Here is a 22,365-nt window from a genome sequence, read left to right on the forward strand (position 1 = left end):
CTTATTCCCCTCTTAGAAGTAAGCCTACATAATAACTCCAATAAACAAAAGGACAACCATGAAGCATTACTCAATGAAACGGTCATCTTTTAACTCACTATATATATCACTTTCCTCCAAAAATCCTCAAGTCACTGCCATAAACTTTACACCATCATTGCACATAACCATAATCTAACTCATTATCCCAACAAGGAGTTCATTCAACAATAACAACTCTAATCATGCTAGAATTACATCATACTATAGTTTCCCATCATAATAACTGAAATCTCATAGGTCACACATAGCCATAATTTTCATCATAACAATATCTTCCAAATCCACATCAACATATACCCATCTAGTCACATACCTTAATAAACATCAAAATTCACCTTCTTCACCCTAAAGACTTGAAACATCACTCCTTCCAAGAAAACACATATAGAAGACAACCGGAAAAGGGAAACAATAGAGAGAGATCATATGCAATTAAGCTCTATGGCATGAAGCAAGAGTAATGAAGAAAGTGAAACTTTTATCGTCCTATAACCTCTCGCTCATAGATGTGTTGTGACACTCACCAATGAAAAAGACTCTACTACATGTGGCTTGTGTGACATTGAATCATGAGGACCATTTCATAAGATTATGCTCTGATGCCAAGTTTGTAAGGATGAGAGAGTACCCCTTAGTTGAACACGACATACTCGACCGCCCGGAGGTTTTATGCTATTCCTTAGACATCTTTCATCGCATAGACATAAAATAGTGCATAATTTTAAACATTTCCACAATATAACACAAAACCAATAGTCATCTAATTTAAAAATTTTTAATATAAAATTGAAGTACTAAGTCTCGATGTGTCCATCTTACAACAAGACTAAAACACAATAGGGACACGACCCTTATAATACAAAATCAATTACTATATGGTATGTGAACTTAAATCTCTTAACATAAGAGTCCTTGAATCTGTAAGGAAACACCCGAACATGGATAGAGTAACCCAAGCTCTTCATTCTAGGAAAGGTCCATTAGCCACCACCACCAACACTTGGTGTAAAAAAGTGAAGAAGAATGTTGTTAGTACAAGAATGCACTAAGTATTATAACCATGCAAAAACAAGCTTTAAAAGGGACCTTACGTTGTAAAACATGCAGCATATCTTTTTAGATAACTTCATGAAAATTTGATAAAATAGGCACAATATAGCTCACTTACATCCTAATATACTTGGAAACCATTTATAACAACACGTAAACCCATTTATCACATTTGAGGCTTATTTCATACATACAATACATTACCTTCCTTATACTCTGAACTTCTTTCCTCAAACAACCCTTAAGTAATACCTAGTATAAGGTTCACTTTAAGGTTACCAAAGCTGAGCTTCCATATAGCATTCATCAATCCAACCACATATATTCGTAGTGTCATAAGCAAATAACAAGACATTATATTAATGTAGGAATCATAACATAAGACAACCCCCAAGTCAAACTAGTTCAATGTGCAAGTATCATCCCATAATACCACTCACACCAAGTGTTCCTAGGAAGTTACCCTAGACTAGGCACATACTACTAGAAATTTGATATATAGCAAAAGTTGAGTTCCCATTGCAATAGACTACTATATAGTTGCATTAGCTTTAATGCTACGGTTTAGGCGACCGCTACAACATATCGCGTGGCATTAGCTCTATAGGAACGGTTCTGCCCGACGGTTTATATAATTGTTGCAATACGAACCCCTATTGCATTGGTTTACACCTTAAGTATTACCCCACGGTTAGTACTCTATTGGGACAGTTGTTAGCCGTTCCATTAGATATTTATGAGACGATTATTTACATGCTAAGGCTGCATTTTTCTCTTTTTAGTCAACAACTAATTCAGTCAATTACAATAGTTTAATTTGATGATGCAACAGTTCTAAGCTACTATGATTATTGGTACAATTATTATAGGGTAATGCAACAACTCTTTTCGTATTGACTAGTTAGTATAAGCTTTTGCTAGGAATTTGCAACCGTAACTATTGATCTACTGCCACAAATATTATAAAACTACTACAAAAATATTACCATAGAACATAAAATACAGATATTTTTTTACTCCGAAAATGGTGAAACATGCCACAATTATCAATCTTCATCAAAAATAAAAGATTTTTAGAACATAGATGACTAAAGTTAATTAATATCAATCCAGTTAGCTCCTATGTAAAGTCTTCATTCATGATTTCATCTACTTCTTCAATTTCATCACTTACTATAAAATACAAAATAATTAACAATATTTACATTAAGTTATGATAGTGAAAGATATGAAAGTTGAGTCGTGCATTCACAATGGTTGTGCCTTTATTGATTGTAATTTGAACAACCAAGACTTACTTAACAAACAAGACACATAATTGAGTTAAATTGATCAACAAAATTTCAGCCACACATTAATTAAAGCACCAACATCATACTAGCAGAATTGTACTCAACCATACTAGTAGAATTGTTCTGAACTACTTAAACTATTTATTGAAGGAAATAGCATGACAAATAGTTTATACAAGGGGCAAAACTTACAATAGGCAATTTCTAAAAGACATTATACCATCCGCGGATAGCATTTCTAAGTGAAGAAGCATTAAAGAACTACTAAAATCATAAAATACTTAACCAGTAAGAGCATATATTAGGGCTGTCAAACGTATGATCAATACCACGAATACATAAAAAAAAATTGAATAACACACTCAAATCATTAATGCATAAATCTGAATTTTCTTCTATCAAGATTCACAAAGATCAAATTCATAGAATCAATTAATTATTTCCTTATATCCTAATAAATAATGATAAATTTCACACCATTTTCTTCTAACTGACAGTGTAAATCTTAAAGAAAATAGAGTACTTAAGCTCTGTTTAATTGAACGATAACGACAAACATGAATAAGAACAAGAACAACAACAAGAAGATGAAGTTGAAAAGAAAATTGTAGACGCTAACCTTAATAATCCGCTTGTGCAGAAGTACAAGTTTCTCTTGTAGAAGGAACAAACTTTGCTGTTATTATGTTACAATCAATTAAACCCGCATGCTAAAGTTGTGCAATTATATCTGTAATAACTTGTCGTCACATAGTTTTCTTTTGTTCCTCCATTTGTTTCTCTGTATTTGAATTCTTTCTTGCATTTCCTACACTATATCATTTAAAGATTGTTTAGAATTTTCAGCTATTTTTTTTTACAATGTAGTCTTTGTAACCCCTACTCCATATAGTATTACGGTTGAAAATTCATCAATAGAATGATCATTTGTGTCCATTTGTGTTTCAATTTCCTTCATTTCAGCCCAACAAAGAATATAAAATAAGCAGTCATGTAAATTAAATTACATAACACATATTTGATTTCAAGTAAAACTTGTAAATAGAAAAACTCATACAAATTTATTATTGGTGTTCTCAGTCGAGGTCTTGTACAAACAACTAGGTTTCCTTGTTCTTATGACCATAAAGATATCCTTAGCTAATAGAGTTTCGTTTTCCTTTTCATAGTCAAATAAAATTAAATATAAAAAATTTCATAAGTAACATGTTAAAAATGATTAACAAATAAGAGAATGCACCAATTTTCTAAGATTAAAACAAAGTTATTTTTGCCTATGGTTTGTGGATTCATCAGCCATTTCCAATTCTTAGAGTTTGTTTCAGATATTTTCTGCAAATAAGTAAATGAATAATGTAAACCAAAATCTTATGGTGCTACATAATGTAATAGAAAAGGCCAATGCTCCTTATTTTCTAACTAATATCAAAAGGTAAAATTCAGATTTATCCCAATGTGACAAATATTAGAAAAACATATAGGTCATGCTTCTATATTAGACAATTACTCACACTTGTATTAGAAAAAATGCTCCTACGTACAAACAAGTCTTTTTAACTTAGTTTAAAGCTAGATGTTTAGACTCTAAGTAAAAGTCTGCACAAATGCATTAGGCTTAATGACCTTATATATCATATAACTCAAAGGTTTCTACGACGGGAATAACCTTTCATCACAGAACCTACATTATGTGAGAATGTTCTTTCACATAATCATAGCATTCATAACAAAGTCTAGGTTAGAGTACAATGGAGAATACCTTTCAAGAAACTCACTTTCACTAGTTTATCATAAACCTTATTCATTCATACATTCATGTGTGTGTATACATGTGTAAGAAATCCTTTATATAAAGACCTTTAGACAACACGTGTTCATACATCACTAGTTATATACTTTTCATGCATAAGAAGATATAAAGGTGCATATGAGAATTATCCTTTCAATCAACACCCTAAATATATCATACTTATAGTTATGTATTGTGTGTGTGTAAAAATTAGTCCTCACAATGATATAATAACAAAAACATTCGTATTAAGGGAACTCCTCTCAAAAGGATTACAACACATTTACAATATCCCCAGTCATGAACAACTCACATATAGAGCATTTAAGGATTGTATACCACACACCCACATTTCATCATAGGAGACAATAGCACATTCAACACTTGAATAGAAAACTCCTAATAATTTTAATATCACACATTCATAGGGATCATATAGGTAAGAGTCATTCCACAATAGTACTTCACACAATCAACCACGTAGACCATACCTTATCCCTAACATTATATTTCACATTATACATCACATAATTAATACACCATAAATTATACTAAGACAATAATCATAACAACTCACTATACATCTATTTACCTCAAGGAAGTGATCACCACATATATAAATAGACAACAATTAAACACCCCACCATAAGTTTATCAAACCATAAAACATCCATTCCAATACTATCGACAAGAAGTTAAGTCATACCAATTCTCCAAGCCATGATCAACAATTCATAATCAATAGCTAAAGATATTAATAGCATTCAACAGTACATCACAATCTAAACATAATTCAATTAACAACCAATCAAGATCACAAAACTCAATTTGTAGGCTAAATTAATAGTTTAGGGAGATAACGGTTTCTTCAAGAAATTACATTAAAAATCATCTTAAAAACATATACTAGACATTAATTAATCATTACAATGACTTTTAAAATAATTTACCAATAAACCCATGTTTAGGCATTGAATACTCGAAGGAATGCGGCACGGAGACTTGAAGAAGAGATTGCCAATGTGGGATTTCCTCCCCATGGTGATCAAGTTCCTCCTCTTGAGGAAGATGTTAATGATGACCAATCAATTTTAAATCCTCTTCCATTTGCGGATGAGAACATAAGGTCCGCTTTTTTTCAAATGGCCCAAGCCATTACTACCCAAGCACAAGCCGCCACTTCTCAAGCCCAAGCCGTGACGACCCAAGATGATCGGGAGGTTGTACCCCGAGCTCATAAAAAATTTTCTATCATGACCTCTCGTCTAAGGGATTTCACTTGGATGAACCCTCATACTTTCTATGGGTCCAAGGTTGAAAAATACCCTCAAGAGTTCATTGATGAAATCTACAAGATTCTCTATGCTATGGGGTTTTCTACTAGTGAGAAGGTCGAGTTAGCCACCTATCAATTCAATGTTGTGTCTCAAGCATGGTACGTCCAACGGATTAACATTAGGCCTTTAAGATGTGAACCCGTGACTTGGGAAGTGTTCGAGAAGGCTTTTCTTGATCGGTTTTTTCCTAGGTAGAAGAGGGAAGCTAAAGTGGTTGAGTTAATCAACATGTGACAATGAGGTATGAGTGTTCATGAATACACCTTGAAATTCACTAATTTGTAAAAATATGCTCCTTCTTTGGTTTCCGATCCTAGAGATGAAATGAGTCATTTTATGACAGAGGTGTCAGCTAATTTGCTACAAGATTTTCATTCGTCTATGATACATGACAACATGAACATTTCTCGTCTTATGGATCATTGTCAACATGTAGAAGAGTCTAGGTCTAAGAGGAAAATTAGAGATGCTAAGAGGGCAAGATCTTTTCATGGTGGTTCTTCAAAGGAAAGGCTTAAGATACAAGACAAGCCTCGGTTTAAGAAGCGGGTTAATAATCAAGTTCCTTCTAAGTTTCCTAAGGCTAGGGATTATAGGGTGTCTAACCATAAGCTTAAGAAGGGAAATGATACTAATTCTCCAATTAGCCAACTTGTGGACAGTGTGGCAAGAAGCAATATGGTGATTGTCTAAATAGGATGGATAATTTTTTTGGTTATGGTAAAAGTGGGCACAAGGTTAGGGATTGACCTAATGTGAGTGGTCAATACAAGGGTAATGGTCAAGATCAAACAAGTGATTCAAATGAGACTTCAAAGAAGAACCACTACTATACTTTCCGCTCTAGTGGTGAGCAAGAGACTTCTCCCGACATTGTTGTTTGGTACATTTAAAGTCTTCCCTATTGATGTATATGCCCTACTTGATTCTGCTGATGCCTTATCATTTTTTACTCCTCTAGTAGCTAAAAAGTTTTACCTTTTGCCCGATAACTTGCATGAACCTTTTATAGTGTCTACCCCAGAGGGTGAGCCGGTTGTTGGAAAAAGGGTGTGTACAAATTATCCTATAAAGTTTCCCAATAGATTTACTTATGTTGAACTAGTAGAACTTGATATTATTGATTTTTATGTCATTTGGGGTATGGATTGGTTGCATGTTTCCCTTGACTCTATAGATTGTAGAATGAGGGTAGTGAAGTTTAATTTTCCGAATGACCCTGTTTTACAGTGGAAGGGGGGAATTTCTATCCCTAGAGGTCGCATCATCTCTTGTTAGAAAGAATGCAAAAATGATCTCTTAAGGGTTTTATATCAAATAGTAAGAGTCCAAGATCTAGACTCTGAAATTCCTCCTATTGATTCGGTCCCCGTAGTTAGGGAATTTCCTGAGGTCTTTCCTAATGATCTTCCCGATATTCCTCCCGAACGAGAAATTAATTTTTGTATTGACTTGTTCTCGGATACAAATCACATTTCAGTTCCTCCTTATCGGATGGCTTCTGCCGAATTGAAAGAGTTGAAGGCTCAACTCAATGATCGACTAGATAAAGTCTTCATGATACATTGTATTTCTCCACGGGGTGCTCTAGTTTTTTGGGGAGAAGAAGGATGGGTCCCTTAAGATGTGCATCGATTACCGCCAACTCAATAAAGTCACCATTAAGAACAAGTATCCTCTCCCTCGAATTGACGACTTCTTTGATCAACTCAAAGGGGCAAGCTACTTTTCTAAGATTGAATTGAGATCGGGGTACCACCAACTTAGGTTGAAAGGTGAGGATATACAAAGACGACATTTTTGACCAGATATGGTCACTGTGAGTTCTTAGTAATGTCATTTGGTCTCAGGCATGCCTCAACAACATTTATCGATCTCATGAATAGAGTGTTTCGAAGCTACCTAGATTCATTTGTCATTGTATTCATTGACAACATCTTGGTATATTCAAAAAATGAGGGTGATCACATGAACCTTTTAAGGGTGGTATTGCAAGTTCTTAAGGAGAATCAATTATTTGCCAAGTATAGCATATGTTAGTTTTGGTTGTGGTCGGTGGAATTTCTTGGTCATATAATCTCTAGTGGGGTAGTTGAGGTTGATCCAAGGAAAACCAATAAGGTGAAAAATTAGCCTAGACCATTAACTCCAACCGCCATTAGAAGTTTCTTGAGTCTAGCGGCTTATTATTGGAGGTTTGTCGATGGTTTTACGTCCATTGCATCTCCCTTGACTACTTTGACCTAAAAGAGTACAAAATTTGAGTGGCCGGAGGTATGTGAAAAGACCTTCTAAATCATGAAAGATAGGCTTACTGCCACTCCGTGTTGACTTTATCAGAGGGTACAAAGGGTTTCATTGTGTATTATGATGCATCCTGAGTAGGTTTAGGGTGTGTGATTAAGCAACATGTGAAGGTGGTAGTTTATACTTCCAGACAACTTAAGGTGCATGAGGGAAACTGTCCAACTCATGATTTTGAGTTAACGGCCGTGGTATTTTCCTTTAAAATATGGAGGCATTACTTGTATGAAGTCCATGTTGATGTTCATACTGATCATAAGAGTCTCCAATATGTGTTTACCCAAAAGGAGTTGAATCTCCGATAAAGAAAGTGGTTAGAATTGTTGAAAGATTACGACATGAGTGTTCTCTATCACCCCATCAAGACCAATGTGGTTGCGGATGCTCTAAGTCGTATGAACATGGGTAGTGTGTCTCATATAGAGGAAGCCAAGAAATTCCTAGTACGAGATGTTCATAGGTTGGCGAGATTGGGTGTGAGGTTGGAATATTCTCCTAATGCTTGTTTCATGGTCCATCATAACTCCGAGTCATCTTTGGTAGTCGAGGTGTATTCCAAACAACACGTTGATCAACCATTGATGGATTTGAAGGAATTGGTTCTTATCAAGCTTAATCAGTCCTTCTCCTTAGGGGGGATGATGTCTTAAGGTATCAAGGTAGGTTGTGTGATGCCAATGTAGATGGGTTGAGGAACCGGATCCTTTAGAAAGCCCATGGGTCCCGTTACTCCATTAATCCGGGTTCAAAAAAAATGTACCATGACCTTAGGAAAGCATTTTGGGGGAAGGTTTGAAAAAGAAAATAGCGAAGTTTGTTGCTAAGTGTCCAAAATGCCAACAAGTGAATGCGGAACATCAAAAGTTGGGTGGCTTGCTACAAGAAATCCAAGTTCCTATTAAGACATCAATGTGTATTTTGTAGTAGGTGTGCCTTAGAATAATAAACAATATGACTCTATATGTGTGGTTTTGTATAGGTGGACCAAGTACACTAATTTTATTCCCGTGAAGTCTACTTATTCGGCGGAAGATTATGCAAGAATCTTCATAGATGATATTGTGTATCGCCATGATATTCTTTTATACATATTATCGGATAGGGGCGCACATTTACATCTATGTTTTGGAGGTCATTCCAATAAGGGTTGGGTACTAAGGTAAAGTTAAGTACCGCTTTTCATCCGCAAACGGATGGTCAAGCAGAGCGTACTATTAAAACCCTTGAGGATATGCTTAGAGCGTGTATTATTGATTTCAAGGGAAATTGGGATAAGCATTTGCCTTTGGTAGATTTTGCTTATAATAATAGTTTTCATTCATCCATATCCATGGCTCCTTTTGAAGTCGTGTATGGTAGGAGGTGTAGGTATCCTAACTGAAGGTTTGAAGTGGGTGAACCTTCACTTCATAGTCCCAACATGATTTATAAGACTTTGGAAAAAGTTCATATTATAAGGAATCACTTGCAAACGGCCTATAGTCAGCAAAAGTCTTATGCCGATCATAGAAGAAGGGATTTTAGAATTCGAAGAAGGTGATAAGGTGTATTTTAAAATTTCACCTATGAAAGGGGTGGTTACATTTGGCAAGAAAGAAAAGTTGAGTCATCGTTATATGGGTCTCTATGAAATCTTGCAATGGGTTGGTAAGGTTGCCTATGCGTTAAGGTTGCCTAATGAATGGGATTCGGTTCATCCGGTTTTCCATGTTTCCATGCTTAAGAAGTGTATCGGTTATCCTGAGTCTATTCTTCCTATTGAGGGTCTTGGTATGAAGTATAAACTCTCTTAAAAGGAAGTTCTGATTCAAATCCTTGACACATAAGAAATTAAATTGAGGAATACATAAGTGGCTTCTGTAAAGGTGTCATGGAAGAATCACCTAGTTGAGGGTGCAACATGGGAGGCCGAGGCTGACATGAAGTCTCGTTACCCTCATCTATTTGATAACTAACGTTAGTAGTTCTTACTAATAATGAAAATAATGACTAAAATTTAAGTTGCTTTGATTTTTAATGAAGTTTTGCAAAAGGTGCATTTTTTATGTGATGACAGAGAATTACAGTGAATGTGCATTTTGACTTGAAAATTTTGCAATTTTACTTGTTTGAGTCATATTGTGTTTTTATATGGTGAGTATTGTGAAATTACGTGTAGTATGTTGGTAAGTTGAACTCTGTCATAATTGACTCATAAATACTATGTTGAGCTCTTGGTGTTATGAGATGGATATTCCTCATAATGAATGTTGAGTCTTATGTCTGGTAATTGAAGTTTTTAATTGCCTTTTGTAAGCTATATGGTTGATGTTGTTATATATTGTTGTTGGTTGGGCCGCTACAATTGAGTCTATTCCTTCCTTCAAAAGATTTTTATTGTCATTGGGGGACGAATCTTCCTGGGGGGGGGGGAGGAGGGGGATAATGCTACACTTCGCAAAATCAAAGACATCTTCTAGCGCCTAAAATAAGTGTCATAAGGTATATAAAATTCTTTAAGGTCCATTTTAATTAATATTAGTCATTTAGAAAGTCTAGAAACCAAAATGTCCAAGAACGTCCATGACGTCCGGAAACTAGTTCAAGGAGGCACTAGCGTGTCTTAGCCTATTTGACTAGCTTTTAGAAGTTGTAAAATGATGGAAATTGATGGAAGGGTGTATAACATGTATTTAGGTTGATTAATGGTCAAAACGTCCGGATACAACTTCCCAAAGACCAACCAAGGGCCCTTGAGGAGGACCTTGCAAGAGAAGGCAAAAGCTGTCAAAAGACAGTGTCACCGACGGATGCCATAGACGGGCTGTTGGTGAATCGAATGGATGTCAATGACACCGTAGATAGTCACTAAGCCAAAATCCTTGAGTTTTCATTCATAATAGTTTATGACCTAGACTACGGATGTGTAGTACAGAAGGAGGGGCTGGCCGTCAATGGACCAAGGATCCGTCCATCGTGGTCTTGTCAATGGGGTCTGTGTTTTGCTGCACGTATTGACTTTTACTTTTAATTAGATGACTTATTTAGGATATTAATAAGGGTTTATGAAAAGACTAATTAGTTGAGTTACCCCCCTATATAAAATCCTAACCTAATTAAGACTAACTAAATTCTCCTAACCCACACACCCAAAACATTCTTCCTAATCTCTTCTTTCTCTCTCTAGTGAAGAACACCATTGAATACCAACATAGGGGAGGATTTAAGGGATTAAAATAGTCAATTTTTACAATCAATCTTCATCACTTAGTAAGGTATGTGATCTAATTCACCTTTGATACCTCTTTCCTCAAAGGGTTCCATCAAATTGATTTAAAAAATTAAGTTTACAAGTGGGTTTCATCCAATCTCGAAATTAATGTTATGAATTGATTTGTTTATGATTTATTAAAAAATATTGTGAATATATTAACATGTATTCTAACTTAATTATGATATATCTTGATGATTTAGTCTAGTTTGTACAAGATGACCCTTACCCCTTAACCCTAGGTTATGATCTTTATATGAATTATATTGTATTGGTTCAATTGACTTGGTTATTGGTTGAATTACTAATAAATGATGTATTAATAATAATCATGAATGAATTATAGTAATTTATATACCTTTCATGCTAGTTCATGAGAAGTGATCTAGGTTATGAAGTATGTTGTGAATTAACCTAAGTATCTGGTCTTAAGCTTTGATCAAGTATTGAATTGTGATGTAATGATGCTTCTAGACTTTATATCATGTTGGTCATTGAATTATGATGATGTTATACCAAAATTGGTTTGAATTAAGGGTTTATGGTAAGACCTTGATGATGGATTATGAAGGAGACTTGGTAAGTCTTGTGATCCCTAACCTTTACTTAAAATTGTGGTTAATTGTGATTAAGTCATAATGTTGTATTGGATTATGCCTTGTATTAGGATTTATAGGATGGTATGATGTTGAATTGAAATGTCTTGACTATGATTTTGTGATGTATTAGCTTAAGATGTATATGTTATAAGGATGGTGAATGATTTACCAATGTGCCTTATCATTATATGAGAATGTTAATGTGCTAACCTCACCAATATAAATTGTAAGTAAAGGAAAATACTCATGAAATTCTTATACAGATATGATGATGATGAATTTACAAGGGTTAGATCTTATGACCTACAATAAGCTATGATGATTAATAAATACATTAAAGACATTTCAATAAGGGTCTCTAGCTTAGCACCGAGTGAACTAGAGTAAGGAGTGTCCCTTCCCACATAGGGAAGGTAGGATCACTAATGTACTCTTTAGATTGGAGACTACATTGCATATAGCATAATGAGGGTCCCAACTATATCACCTAGTTCTTGAACTATGTTGCCCCCATAGGAATACTAGATAGTGGATCGACGTAGTTGCTATGTTCTTGTTTTTGTACTACCTTGGCAAGTAGTCTGCCTTTTTCGGTGTAGGGTTCCATGAATTGGATTCCACATTATCTCATGTGGTGTATGTTGGTTAGGGAAAGATTTTCCCAAAAGGTTAAATGAACTAAATAATTGAACTCTAACTAAGATGACCTATGGGGTTTAGCTTAGTCTAGGTAGGGGTATGAGACTCTACCTAAACATTGCACTAGTTAGCCTTGAAGGGAGTCTTAGGAGGATGTTCTTATGTATGAAAATGTTTATAATGCTATATGACTTGTATATTATCAACTAGCACATTTTTGATACTATATGTTGATTTGGTTTCACTTATGAATATGTGTTGGTATATATTGTTAAGGTATGATGCTATGTACTCTTAAATGTTCTGATATGTGAAGTAGGATGTTAGTCATGATTCTTGGGTTACTTGATTGAGTAAGGTTATGGGGATTTTCTTGTTCATTACACTTGTTTACATGATAGGGGTTCATAGGTAATTGTCTTTCTTTCGTTATGTTTAAATGTACTCTTATTCATGCTTGTAGCAATTATGACTTGATGATAGAGTTACTTGACTATGTGTTCAATTATTGTATATGTATGTTGACTTGACTTTTTTTTATGTTGTTGGTCTTGTGAATACATGCTTATGACTTAATGAACATGTTCTATTTGTAGGTATGGTCTGGTTGAATATGCATAAAGGTTTTTAATGAAAAGTGCATACTTCATGAAATGTCCCTTTTCTTAGAATGATTTCAAAGTATGTATGCATATGGTATCATACTTAGTACAAGTGGTGTACTAATTTTATTTCTCCCTTTTCCCCAACCTTTTAGGTTTAGATTGTTGAAGTGATTTTGAAGATGACTTGAAGAATGCTTGTATCTCTTGATCATCCAAAAATGTAAGATCCTCACTTTCAAAGGCGATGGCACCATCTAACTAATGGAGTTTTTGTGTTTAAGACTCCTATGTTTCTTTCTTTTCCATTTAGTATGAAACATTGTACAGTCCATGTGAGGCATTCTTACTTTTATGTGTGGGTTATTCCCAAGTTCTTACACCTTATTAGATTGTTATGACATGAAATGACTATTATGACTATGTTATATTTTATATACTTATGCATAATAAAAGTTTAAGACTAAGTAATTTTTATATACGAAGGGTCTATGTATACTCAATATATATATATATATATACTATGTGTATGCAGAGGTCAATGTAAACCTCCGAGTAGAAGTAATGAAAGATTTTAAATTTTTCGCTAAATTTTACCTATGAATGAGGACGAGGAGGCCTGCTACCTCAAGGGTCTATTTCGGGATGTGACACCTACTAGTTATTTAATCAACAAACTATTACATGCTTCCAAAATCCCCCTTTTTATTTACCTGTATCGAAAATAGTTTGACCAAACTAATATAATAGTGAGTTAAGTAAAGTTTTGAACAATATTCCTTCTGCGATCTACCCCAACCTACAAGTTGGGTTCTTTCTCTAACTAGGATAGCTTATACGTATTTAGAGAGGTTTAATTTTTTGGGCATATCATGAGACCATTTTATTCCTGTCAGAGTAGACTATAATTCTTATCATTTGACTAAGGTTTATGTAATTGCAATAGTGAGGGTGCAAGGAATTACCCTTTTTGTCATTTTAGACCGTGGTACATAGTTCACATCAAGTTTTGGAGAAAATTGTAAGATAAGTTCGGCATTCAACTCACTTTTAGCAAAAATTTCCATCCACATACAGATAGGCAGTTAGAGAGAACTATTAAAGTGCTAGACGACATGTTGAGGATATTAGTATATGTTCCTACCGTTGTGTGAGTTCTCCTATAAGAAGAGTTACCACTAAAACATTGATATGCCACCATTTGAGGCAGTTTGTGAGAAGTGATGTACATCACCCATTGAGTAGTTTGAGTATGGTGATGTGAAACCTTTGGAGGTTGGGGAAGGGTTGTAGGACTATTTGGACGCGGAAAAGCACTACTTAGGATATTTGGCTCGTGGGTATGATCTAGGATTGATAGAGTTGTTTCTGGTAGTTAGATATTGTTTATTCATTCCCCAGTTATATAAATTGTTTGTAGACTAATGCTTATCGTGAATAATGGCACTACCCTATGGTTTAAGTTTCTACGGTCATCGATAGTTTAATAACCCAACAAAGAGTTGGGGTCGTGTCCCTAGGGAGCGGCTGCAAGAACATATAGTTAACCTAGAATTCCCATCCTAATTAGTCATAGAAAAATAAATTTGTGAATAAAAACATGTCAAATCAAAGAAGAAACGTGAAAGTGTCAAATATCAAAGGGGGGTTTTGTCACAAGTGAAGTAAAAACGATAAATATGCAACAGGAAATCAAGTATGGGGAAAAGTTCTAGGATTGTGACCGCTATACATGTTGAGATAAATAGTTGGGTACATGCTTTCGATGAGAAATTTTAAAGATATAATAGTGAGAAGGCCAGGCTTTAGATGGAAATAAGTTCCCTCTCGGGCTATTTATCTTGTTTAAACTGCGTTCCTCTCAGACATCCATTTGTCGCATAAAGACAAGCCTACGCGTTATCCCACACACTCTCTCGAGTTGAGTGTTAGTATATAAGACTGGGGATCACCCTTTCGTGCTGAACCCCATGTCGACCCACTCCTTAGGCCATGAGTCTAGTGGTCTTGGTTTCACGACCTCCCTCTAGGGAAAGCCGAAAACACATGAGTGGCTTTGTATTTAAACTACAAACCCATTAAATTAAACCACAACAACCAAGTGGAATCCCAATTAAAATACATCTAATCAGTTGAAATCACCATTAAAATGCATCTAACCTATCAGAAAGCAAGACCCAACAATAATATCAACACATATTTTCTAAATCACACCCCAAGAATGGGTTTTTTATCCAGACATCAAGCAATAACAAACTACACCTCAAATGATTATAAAAAAAAGATGGGTACAAGAAATTAAACCTTAATATATCAAAGGAAGAAGAATATAAAAGACCGACTTCTATCTTTGGGAAGATGAAACCCCTCTTTCATCAAATCTCCACAAAACCTTCTCCTAACATGAGAGAAAATACAAAAACTAAATTTTCTAAAAAGTGAAAATCAATAATAAAGTTTGGACAATTATATATAATAACTAAGGCAAGTATTTATAGTCTACAAATTTAGTGTTACGATGGACCAGTTGGCGAGGTTGGTCGCGATCGCTGAATGACATAGGGAATCGACCTTCTTCTGATTCATCGCCCTTTTGTGATTTCCTTCACCATCTTCGTGTTTTGGACCATTCAGTGGTAAAGCATTGCTTTGTGAACCTGTTCGGTTATATGTCGACTAATCCTTTCATCTCCTTTTGATCTACTTCCTTCAAGGCTTCGTATGTTGGAACAAAGGGCAGATTTCGCCCACTCGGTGACTTTCCAACTGTACTTGGAGATCTTCAGGCTTCAGTTTCGTTTTTCTTTTCAGTCTTTTTGTTCTTTTTTTGCGCGTAAGTGTCCATGTTTGCACTAAAACTTGTAGTTTTCATCAGATATTGAGAAAAAATAAGCATTTGAGGACACTATTTCCAACAAAATAAAGCCCTAAATGAGTCCATTTGTGGACTCATCGACACTCCCAACTTAATCTTTTACTTGATCTCAATTAATAGTAAAGTTTAGTAGTTCAAATAGTATGTCGAACATAAGGAAACACAATATTTATTCATGAAAATACACAAAAGACTCAAACTATTCATGCAAAGATCAATTATGTACTCTAAAATTCAATTTGTGACACACCATTTCAAAAGATTTCTCATGCTTACTATCTTGCTACTAAGACAAGTTCAAACTCAACAAAAGTATTAGAATTCCCTATCACAAAGAATGATTCCGTATTCATACACCAAAATTTAATCATTCTAAGATTAGCAATAAGATGCAACGCTCACACTCAGAAAGTGAAACACAATGCATATTTTCACCCATAGGTTTTCTCTTATTTTAAAATAAATTTTTTATTCGGCTCACTCAAGATCAAAAAGTTCTTTCTAAGGCTCGCAATGGGGTTGAGTCTAAATGTATGATCATTTAGGTTTAGTGACTAAAGATCTTGATGAGCTGTGGGGGCTTCCAACACTTCCTTTTCTTCACCTTCTTCAATCAACTCTTTTCTAGTTCTTCGAGATCAGCCTATTATTAACTCAATGGGTTGCTTCAAAACCCAAATTTTTTTTTGAATTTTATTCCACAATTTTTCCTTTTCATTTTTTTTAGTTTTTTTTATATATGGAGATTTTCAATTTTATTCTCAACACCATGATTGGGAAGACTTTTCTTGCATTTCTTGACTTCACCTTTTCCTTTTCACTTTTTCCTTTTGCCTTAAGTTAAATATTCACTAAATCACAAGTCATGGGGATTATAGGTAGTATATAGACTAAGGTCTAGGGTTAATAAAGTTTCATTCTAAAGAAGGATAAGGATCAAGGGGTATTGAAAAGAGTTTCACATGCTCATGGGTAGGTCACAAAAGAAGTATATGATAAATTTGACTCACACTCGTGAAAATTGCCTAAGAAGGTTTATTCATGCATGATTCTAAAAAGCTCATCACACAAGGAATCGATACTAAAGCCAAACAAGACTACACATTTTAGCTAGTGTCAAATGTCAAATGGCAAATCAAAATGAGATGTAACGATTTCACGTATTGTCTTTGTAACTCCATTCATACTAATCATAACCATACATTCATGTTTGTTTAATTTATTCAAGTCATCAATATTGATCAACACTGTGACTTAAAATTTAACGAGAACAACCACTTTTAAAACAAGAGGTGGCAAAAAGTTTTGGAAAATGGATTTTTTTGGGGAGGGTCATCTCAAACAATCACAAAAAAATTCAAATCATAATTAAAATAGACGACCCAAAATATATACACAAAAACAGAAGCATTAATCACAAAAATATCAACACATAAAGTGTGGTCTTTACTCCACCATAAAAGAAATGTGTTTGTCCTCAAATGCAAATAATAGTATCCAAAAAATAATATCAATGTAGGATAGAAAAAGGTTAAGAAATACCCTATCTATTCAATTTCTCTTTTTGTAGGGGTATAAACGCTTTAAACTGCTTCCTATGCTTTGGCATCTTTGCCCAGAGTAGACTAACCAAGATTAGCAATGACGTGTCCTGTGGGGTCTATTGTGATCTTCTAAGTAGATTATGTCTAGGTTGCCGACTAATCCAGTTCCCCAACACTATCTGATAAATTTCCAAAGATGCTTTGCTCTTTATGGTGATCTATCGTCTCCCTCTCATGTGTTGCAATTAACTCCTAGTCACTATCTATATCTGCATATGTTGTTACCGCATCTCCAACTATACATCGCAAATGGTAGCTAAAGAAATCACCAAAGTCATAGGGGACCTCCATCATCATCAATCCGCATCGGATCATTAAAGTCGACACTGTTAAGATAATGAACGTTTGGATTTCATATCCGGTATCTTGAATGGTCTCCTTTTTATGCTCTCTAAGGCTCTAACCTTCAAGGTTAAGGCAACGACAGAGGCATGGAGTGGGGCTAGTGCAACAACTATGGAACTCTCTTTTATCCCTAGAACTAATCTCTCTAGTCTAGTCTCTCGTGCCTCAGCCAACTATGCCAAACACCCCATATTGAGGATCATACCCTGAATGAACTGGATCTCCTGACCAAAAGACAAAAAACCTCAATCTTGTGAGAGAGGTAGGAGCTGATGTACTTGTGGGCCTTTAGGCTGGCATGGGGTTGATGCATCTACAGGTAGCATGTAAATATTAATATCAAGAGTGGTTTCAATAGGAGTTGCTATGCTCATGTTAGCCTTCTCTTGGGTGCACTCAGATTCAAATTACCGTTATCACTGGAGGCTGAGGGATTGAACTCAAGGTCTCTTGCTGGGTCTGAAGGAACTCCAACAAGTCTCATAGCTTATCGATAAAAATAGGAAAGTTTTTCTCTTATAAACATTTCCTGTTAGATCAACATGCTTAAGACAATTCTCCTCTGGTGAATTTTGTTACCTGGGAAGGTTGCCTGAGATGTCCTTGAATAAACTTGTTCTAGGATGACATGATAGTACTACTTATGAAACTGAACCAAAATTATGTAGCAACTTCCAAGTCAAAACGCCAACACCCAATAAGAAAATCAAAACCCCAAAATTATCTTCTCTTCCAAATTCTCTCAAACCTCCATTGGAGACAAAAACTCAAGTTCAAACTATGGGCTGTATTTTTATGGTTTCTTCTCCAATTATTCTTGGGATTCTCATATAATAGTGTATGGTAACCCTTTATCCATATTTAATCTTCCATTCAAGGAGTTCTTTCAAAGTTTTTTCAAAAATTATTCTAAAGTCAAAATCCTATCTTTCAATCTATCCATGGGTTCATTGTCAAATGAATTTCAAAGACAATGTAATGATGAATCAATAACAATTCAATGTTTTTATTATGATTTTAAATCCAATTCCATGAAAAACCCATGATCTCCTTAACCTCCTAAATTATTATATGTTATGGGTTTTGTGATCTTGATTAGATTATGATTCAATTGTTATTAGATTATAGTATATTGATTGATACTAGTATTATCTATATCAATTGAATAAGAATTATGAAAAATTGAGCAATGATTATAATTAGCTTGGAGATTCGGTAACTTCACCTATTTCTGGTGATTAACTCAAAATGGACAATGTATGGTCCACTTATAGTGGTGGTGTTTACATTCTTGTTCATGTTTATGTGTTATGATCATGCAATTAAAGGCATTAGATGCAAGATGATTTCATACGATAATCTCCTTGTTTAGGATGTTAAAGGATGTAGCCTTGATTCTAGTATCATGTCTAAGTGAATGGATGTTCTATGAAGTTATAGGTATAGTCTTATACACTACTTGAATGATCTAGGCGTGTGAATGATGTTGTATATATGTGGATGATCATGCTAGGGTTAGGTGTGGTCTAATTGCTATTATTGATGAATACTCTTATAGCATGACCCCTATCTATATGAACCCTATATTTATGTGAGGTCAATGTATAGTAGGAGTCTTCTATTCTAGTGTTGAACATGTTTTTGTCTCCAATGATGTAATGTGGGTGTGTGACCTATATTCCCTAGATGTATTAATTTTTATTTTTTCATGACTTGAGAGATACATTGTATATGTGTTGTGATCCTTTGGTGGGTTATATCCTTAGTAACTAAGTCGTTTCTTTTTTGTGATCATGATTACAATTATGAAAACACACACACTATCTCATGCATTTAGTATGGTAGATTCATGATGTCAATTGAATGTATCATTATCATTTGCACCATTATATATCACTAATTCATTTAAATTATATGATAATTAATTATGAACATGTGTTGTCTAGGTGTGTTATGTGAAACTATTACTCACATGTATGCACACACACATTAATGTATGAATGTAGAATTATCTGAAAGGACACTCTCACATTATATCGGTTCTATGATAAAAGTAGAATTCTTATACTTGAAATGTTTGAGCTATAATGTATGAGTGAGCACTTCCCTAAATCCTAATCATATGACCTAAATGATTCATAAAGGCTAATGATATAGTTTTAGCTTTGAACCGTGTGGATATGTACAATGAGGATAAGACCCTCCCGCTAATGCAATAGGCCAGGTCATTCAAAGTAAATTACTCACGAGGTGGAAGCCTTCCCACTAATACAATAGGCCGGGTTTCTAGAAGCAATCTAACTATCTCTTAAAATATGTGCCTTCTTAGGTTATAGCTAATGGATCCACCTATATATCTATGTACGATTGGTTACACCTTGAGCAAGTGTTAACCCTCTCTCTTCATTGTCGGAGGAGTACAACAGATTCCATATAGGTCACATGGTCTTTGTTAGTTATGGGTGTGTCTCACGAAGTTAATAAATGAACTAATATAAGAACATTAACTCTAATGGTAACTCCTTGAGAAGCTTACTTAGTATAGGTAGGACTATAGACCCTTCCAATGCATTGCGCTAGTGAACTTCAAGAAAGGATAGGATTGGAGTCCTTATGAATTAACGACTTATGTTATGTAAGATTTCTAGGAATGAATGTTAAGAGAACTTGTTATGTTAAGGCATAAATTATGACAATGCATATGAATTACACTTATGGCTTCTAAACGGGTTTGCTTGGTATATGTGGGTGTATGGGACTCCATGTGTACATTGCACAACTATTATTTTTAATGGGCTTTGAGGGCTGTTTACCTATGATATGAACTAAATAAGTTATGACTAAGATGTAATGAATGAAAGAGTTCTTATGTGACCATTAATGAAGTAGGTTCTCTTTATGTCTTAGGTTAAATGCGTGTGTGGTATGTTATTGAATGTGATGTGTCCAAGTCTAGGGTGACTTCTTAGGAACACTTGGTATAAGTAGTAGTATGGGATGCTACCTACACATTGCACTAGTCTGACTTGGGGTTATCGTAGGTGATGGTGATTATGTGAAGCTTGTGTCTTATGATGTGCATGGGACATTATGATCATATGTGGTTGTGTTTATATGACATATGTATGAAAGACTATATTAGGTGAGCTCAAGGTGATACATTGTACTAAGTAAACTTGAGGGTTGATTAAGGAAAGAAGTAAGGTAAATTAGAAGTAAAGAATTGTATGAATGAATTTGTTTCACAATTTGTTAAGTGGCTTACGTGTATTGTGAATAGTATCCGTATCTACTGTATGTATTTGAAATATATAATGGTTGTTGTGCAAATGTTCATGATGTTTACTAAAAAGACATAATGCATGACTTCTAACTAAATGTCCTCTTTAAATGCATGTTTTTGCATGGTTGCCATACTTAGTGCATTCTTATACTAATACCATTCTTCTTCATCTTTTTACACAAGTGTACATGGTGATGACTAGAGGATGTCTCCTAAGTGAAGGGTTTGGATAGATCTCCCAAGTTCAAGGAAAAGGGATCCTTAAGATTCAAGGATTTCCTATGTAAAGTTCTTATTCAAATTATGTAATTGCTTTGATATTAGTTTATGTTGTTAAGGGTCGTATCCCTATTCTACTCTATATATGTTGAGTATGATATGGCAAAAGAGACTTAGTGTTATAACTATGTATTAGGATATTTTTAAATATATGTGAAGTGATATTCTATCATATGATATGTCATGAAAAGGTTTCAATTTTCCATTATTTTTTCTTTGTTTATGCGATGAATGAATGCTAAGAATCTTGTCTTAGACCTGGAGAGGTCGATGACGCCGGTAACTTCTAGGGGGTGGTCCCCGATAATTATAAAATTGGTATCAAAATATAATATTTTGTGATTATTCCTTAGATTTTAAATGTCTTAATTCTTCATCTAGTAGTGTCTCACTCGTTGTTGGTGAGTCGCGACACATCTATGAGCGAGAGGCTATAGGACGATACAATTTTACTTCTTCACTATTCTCATGTCTTTCGATAGAACTTACTCTATATAATATCTCTTTTATGTTTCCTTGTCCGGTGTTCTTTAGATGTGATTACTTATAAGGGATGTTGTGTCAATGGTTGAGGGAGAAAAAGTGAGTTTTGATGCTTACCCTGGTTTTGTGGCTTGATGAGTATATGTGAATGTAAGACCGCGAAAATGACATAGGTGAAGATACATTCTAAAATGGTTTTCGTGATGGTCTAAGTTCGTTAAATGGTTTATAATGTGGGTTTGAGTTAGTGTCTAAGAGTTTAGATGCATTGAAAGTTAAATGTCAAGGGACGACCAAGAAGTTCGACGACTAAGTCACTTATGTGCCTCATATGTGGTTTTACTTGTTTATGTGAGATTCATGAGGTTATAAGGTACTTAAATGAGTTATTATAGTGTATATAGACAGTGTATCAAGTTTCATGAAGTTTGGAGGTCAAACGCCCAAGACCGTCCATGACGTTCGAAAGGTTTACTTTGAAACAACCTTGTGTATCTATGTATGTTTCTTTGAGTTTTACGTGTTCGTTTAGGATGAAACTGATGTTTAGATCCTAAACTCTAATACGAACATATTTGGGTTTGAAACGTCT

The sequence above is a fragment of the Solanum pennellii genome, chromosome 12, assembly GCF_001406875.1.
Source record: "Solanum pennellii chromosome 12, SPENNV200".
NCBI lineage: Eukaryota > Viridiplantae > Streptophyta > Magnoliopsida > Solanales > Solanaceae > Solanum > Solanum pennellii.